Source organism: Aegilops tauschii, chromosome 2 (genome assembly GCF_002575655.3).
Source record: "Aegilops tauschii subsp. strangulata cultivar AL8/78 chromosome 2, Aet v6.0, whole genome shotgun sequence".
Classification (NCBI taxonomy): domain Eukaryota; kingdom Viridiplantae; phylum Streptophyta; class Magnoliopsida; order Poales; family Poaceae; genus Aegilops; species Aegilops tauschii.
In genome coordinates this window covers 478,757,964-478,763,361 of record NC_053036.3, presented here as the reverse complement: position 1 = coordinate 478,763,361, position 5,398 = coordinate 478,757,964, and positions in this window count along the sequence as shown.

Genomic DNA, 5,398 nt, shown 5'->3' with positions numbered 1-5,398 from the left:
GGCTAGCTCCTAGGGTTTAGCCTCTACGATCTCGTGGTAGATCAACTCTTGTAATACTCATATCATCAAGATCAATCAAGCAGGAAGTAGGGTATTACCTCCTTCGAGAGGGCCCGAACCTGGGTAAACATTGTGTCCTCCGCCTCCTGTTACCATCCGCCTTAGACGCACAGTTTGGGACCCCCTACGCGAGATCCACCGGTTTTGACACCGACACCAGTGCAAATTGCTGTTTTTTTCCTTATTTCAGTGTTTCGCAGAAAAGGAATATCAAACAGAGTCCAAACGAAATGAAACCTTCGGGAGAGTTATTTTTGGAACAAATGTGATCCATGGGACTTGGAGTGGACGTCAAGATAGAAGCGAGGAGGCCACGAGGCAGGGAGGCGCGCCTGCGCCCCTGGGCGCGCCCCCACCCTCGTGGGCCCCTCGCAGCTCCACCGACCTACTTCTTCCTCCTATATATATCCATATACCCCGAAAAGATCCAGGAGCACCACGAAACCCTATTTCAAACGCCGCAACCTTCTGTACCCGTGAGATACCATCTTGGGGCCTTTTCCAGCGCTCTGCCGGAGGGGGAATCGATCACGGAGGGCTTCTACATCAACATCATGGCCTCTCCGATGATGTGCGAGTAGTTTACCACAGACCTTCGAGTCCATAGTTATTAGCTTGATGACTTCTTCTCTCTCTTTGGATCTCAATACAAAGTTCTCCTCGATCTTCTTGGAGATCTATTCGATGTAATTCTTTTTGTCGAGATCCGATGAATTTTGGGTTTATGATCAAGATTATCTATGAAAAATATTTGAACTTCCTCTGAATTCTTTTATGTATGATTTAATATCTTTGCAAGTCTAATCAAATTATCAGTTTGGTTTGGCCTACTAGATTGATCTTTCTTGCAATGGGAGAAAAGCTTAGCTTTGGGTTCAATCTTGCGTTGCTCGATCCCAGTGACAGAAGGGGAAACGACACTTATTGTATTGTTGCCATCGAGGATAAAAAGATGGGGTTTATATAATATTGCTTGAGTTTATCCCTCTACATCATGTCATCTTGCCTAATGCGTTACTCTGTTCTTATAAACTTAATACTCTAGATGCATGCTGGATAGTGGTGGATGTGTGGAGTAATAGTAGTAGATGCAGAATTGTTTCGGTCTACTTGTCACGGACGTGATGCCTATATACATGATCATGCCTAGATATTCTCATAACTATGCACTTTTCTATCAATTGCTCAACGGTAATTTGTTCACCCACCGTAATACTTATGCTATCTTGAGAGAAGCCACTAGTGAAACCTATGGCCCCCGGGTCTATTTTCCATCATATTAATCTCCCGTCAACTAGCTATTTCTGGCGCCGTTTATTTTGCAATCTTTACTTTTCAATCTATACAACAAAAATACCAAAAATATTTATCATATTATCTCTATCAGATCTCACTATTGCAAGTGGCCGTGAAGGGATTGACAACCCCTTTATCGCGTTGGTTGCAAGGTTCTTATTTGTTTGTGCAGGTACGAGGGATTTGCGTGTAGTCTCCTACTGGATTGATACCTTGGTTCTCAAAAACTGAGGGAAATACTTATGCTACTTTGCTGCATCACCCTTTCCTCTTCAAGGGAAAACCAACACATGCTCAAGAGGTAGCAGCTCTCAAGAGAAATTATTATCCAGAACTTTTATGCTCGGCTTTCTCGTAATGATCAAACCATGCACGATAGTTCTTGTGCTGGTTCTTTTATAAAGAAGACTATTGAATTCCAGTGGGATCTTTTGGAAAGAATTAAACGCAACTCCGAAGATTGGGAACTCGAAGAAGGTAAAGAGGCAGCTATTAAACTTAAGTATGATTGTGTTAAATCTTTTATGAATACCGATGCTTTTCAAAAGTTTAGCAGTAAATATGGACTTGACTCTGAGATAGTAGCCTCCTTCTGTGAATCATTTGCTACTCATGTTGATCTCCCTAAAGAGAAGTGGTTTAAATATCACCCACCTATTAAAGAAGAAATCAAAGAACCGGTACCAGTTAAAGAAGAAACTATACTTTACAATGTTGATCCAGTTGTTCCTTATGCTTATATTGAGAAACCACCTTTCCCTGTCAGGATAAAGGAACGTGCTAAAGTTTCGACTGTGGTTCACAAGAGTTACATTAGAACACCTAAACCTGATGAAAAAATTAAGTGGAACCTAGTATTGATATGGTTAAAGATCTCTTGGAAGAAAATGTAGATGGGCATGTTATTTACTTCTGTGAAGAAGCTGCTAGAATTGCCAAACCTGATAAAAAGGATAAACATAGACCTGTTGTTGGCATGCCCGTTGTCTTAGTTAAAATAGGAGATCACTGTTATCATGGTTTATATGACATAGCACCCGCAGAGATAGAAGACATAGATGTTACTATTAAACTTGCTAATAGAGACACTATATCATCAATTGGGATTGTTAGAGATATTGAAGTCCTGTGTGGGAAAATAAAATACCCTACCGATTTTCTTGTTCTTGGTTCCCCACAAGATGACTTTTGTCCCGTTATCTTTGGTAGACCTTTCTTGAACACCGTTAATGCTAAAATAGATTGTGAGAAACAAACTATCGGTGTTAGTTTTGGTGATGAATCTCATGAGTTTATTTTTTCCTAGTTTAGTAGAAAGCTTCATGAAAAAGAATTGCCTAGTGAGGATGAAATAATTGGTCTTGCTTCCATTGTTGTACCATCTACTGATCCATTAGAACAATATTTGCTAGACCATGAAAATGATTTACATATGCATGAAAGAAATGAAATAGATAAGATTTTCTTTGAACAACGTCCTCTGCTTAACAACAACTTGCCTATTGGAACTCTAGGAGGTCCTGCTCAACCTAAAGGTGATCCTGTGTTTGAATTAAAACAATTGCCAGACACTTTTGAAATATGCTTACCTTGATGAAAAGAAGATATATCATGTTATTATTAGTGCTAACCTTTCAGAACATAAAGAAGAAAGATTATTGAAAGTTCTAAGGAAGTGATGTCTACTACGCAACCTTCTTCTTGTAGACATTGTTGGGCCTCCAAGTGTAGAGGTTTGTAGGACAGTAGCAAATTTCCCTCAAGTGGATGACCTAAGGTTTATCAATCCGCGGGAGGCGTAGGATGAAGATGGTCTCTCTCAAGCAACCCTGCAACCAAATAACAAAGAGTCTCTTGTGTCCCCAACACACCCAATACAATGGTAAATTGTATAGGTGCACTATTTCGGCGAAGAGATGGTGATACAAGTGCAATATGGATGGTAGATAGAGGTTTTTGTAATCTAAAAATATAAAAACAGCAAGGTAGCTAATGATAAAAGTGAGCACAAACGGTATTCCAATGCTAGGAAACAAGGCCTAGGGTTCATACTTTCACTAGTGCAAGTTCTCTCAACAATAATAACATAATTGGATCATATAACTATCCCTCAACATGCAACAAAGAGTCACTCCAAAGTCACTAATAGCGGAGAACAATTGAAGAGATTATGGTAGGGTACGAAACCACCTCAAAGGTATTCTTTCCGATCAATCCATTGGGCTATTCCTATAAGTGTCACAAACAGCCCTAGAGTTCGTAGTAAAATAACACCTTAAGACACACATCAACCAAAACCCTAATGTCACCTAGATATTCCAATGTCACCTCAAGTATCCATGGGTATGATTATACTATATGCATCACACAATCTCAGATTCATCTGTTCAACCAACACATAGAACCTCAAAGAGTGCCCCAAAGTTTCTACCGGAGAATCAAGACGAAAACGTGTGCCAACCCCTATGCATAGGTTCATGGGCGGAACCCGCAAGTTGATCACCAAAACATACATCAAGTGGATCAATAGAATACCCCATTGTCACCACGGGTATCCCACGCAAGACATACATCAAGTGTTCTCAAATCATTAAAAGACTCAATCCGAAAAGATAACTTCAAAGGGGAAACTCAATCCATTACAAGAGAGTAGAGGGGGAGAAACATCATAAGATCCAACTATAATAGAAAAGCTTGCGATACATCAAGATTGTATCACCTCAAGAACACGAGAGAGAGAGAGAGAGAGAGAGAGAGAGAGATCAAACACATAGCTACTGGTACATACCCTCAGCCCCGAGGGTGAACTACTCCCTCCTCATCATGGAGAGCGCCGGGATGATGAATATGGCCATCGGTGAGGGTTCCCCACTCCGGCAGGGTGCAGGAACAGGGTCCCGATTGGTTTTTGGTGGCTACAGAGGCTTGCGGCGGCGGAACTCCCGATCTATTCTGTTCCCCAAAGGTTTTAGGGTATATGGGAATATATAGGCGAAATAAGTCAGTAAGGGGAGCCACGAGGGGCCCACGAAGGGTGGAGGGCGCGCCCAGGGGGGTGGGCGCGCCCCCTGCCTCGTGCTATCCTCGTTGATCCCCTGATGTGCAGTGCAAGTCTCCCGTATTGCTTTCTTTCCAAAAATAACTTTTCCGAAGGTTTCATTCCGTTTGGACTCCGTTTGATATTCCTTTTCTTCGAAACACTGAAACAAGGGAAAAAACAGGAACTGGCACTGGGCTCTGGGTTAATAGGTTAGTCCCAAAAATAATATAGAAGTGTTTAATAAAGCCCATAAACATCCAAAACAGATAATATAATAGCATGGAACAATCAAAAATTATAGATACGTTGGAGATGTAACAGCATCCCCAAGCTTAATTCCTGCTCGTCCTCGAGTAGGTAAATGATAAAAACATAATTTTTGATGTGGAATGCTACCTAACATATTTATCCATGTAATTCTCTTTATTGTGGCATGAATATTCAGATCCATAAGATTCAAGACAAAAGTTTAATATTGACATGAAAACAATAATACTTCAAGCATACTAACAAAGCAATCATGTCTTCTCAAAATAACATGGCCAAAGCAAGCTATCCCTACAAAATCATATAGTCTTGCTATGCTCTATCTTCATCACACAAAATATTTAAATCATGCACAACCCCGATGACAAGCCAAGCAATTGTTTCATACTTTTGATGTTCTCAAACTTTTTCAATCTTCACGCAATACATGAGCGTGAGCCATGGACATAGCACTATATGTGGAATAGAATGGTGGTTGAGGAAAAGACAAAAAGGGAGAAGATAGTCTCACATCAACTAGGCGTATCAACGGGCTATGGAGATGCCCATTTATAGATATCAATGTGAGTGAGTAGGGATTGCCATGCAACGGATGCACTAGAGCTATAAGTATATGAAAGCTCAACAAAAGAAACTAAGTGGGTGTGCGCCCAACTCGCTTGCTCACGAAGACCTAGGGCATTTTGAGGAAGCCCATCATTGGAATATACAAGCCAAGTTCTATAATGAAAAATT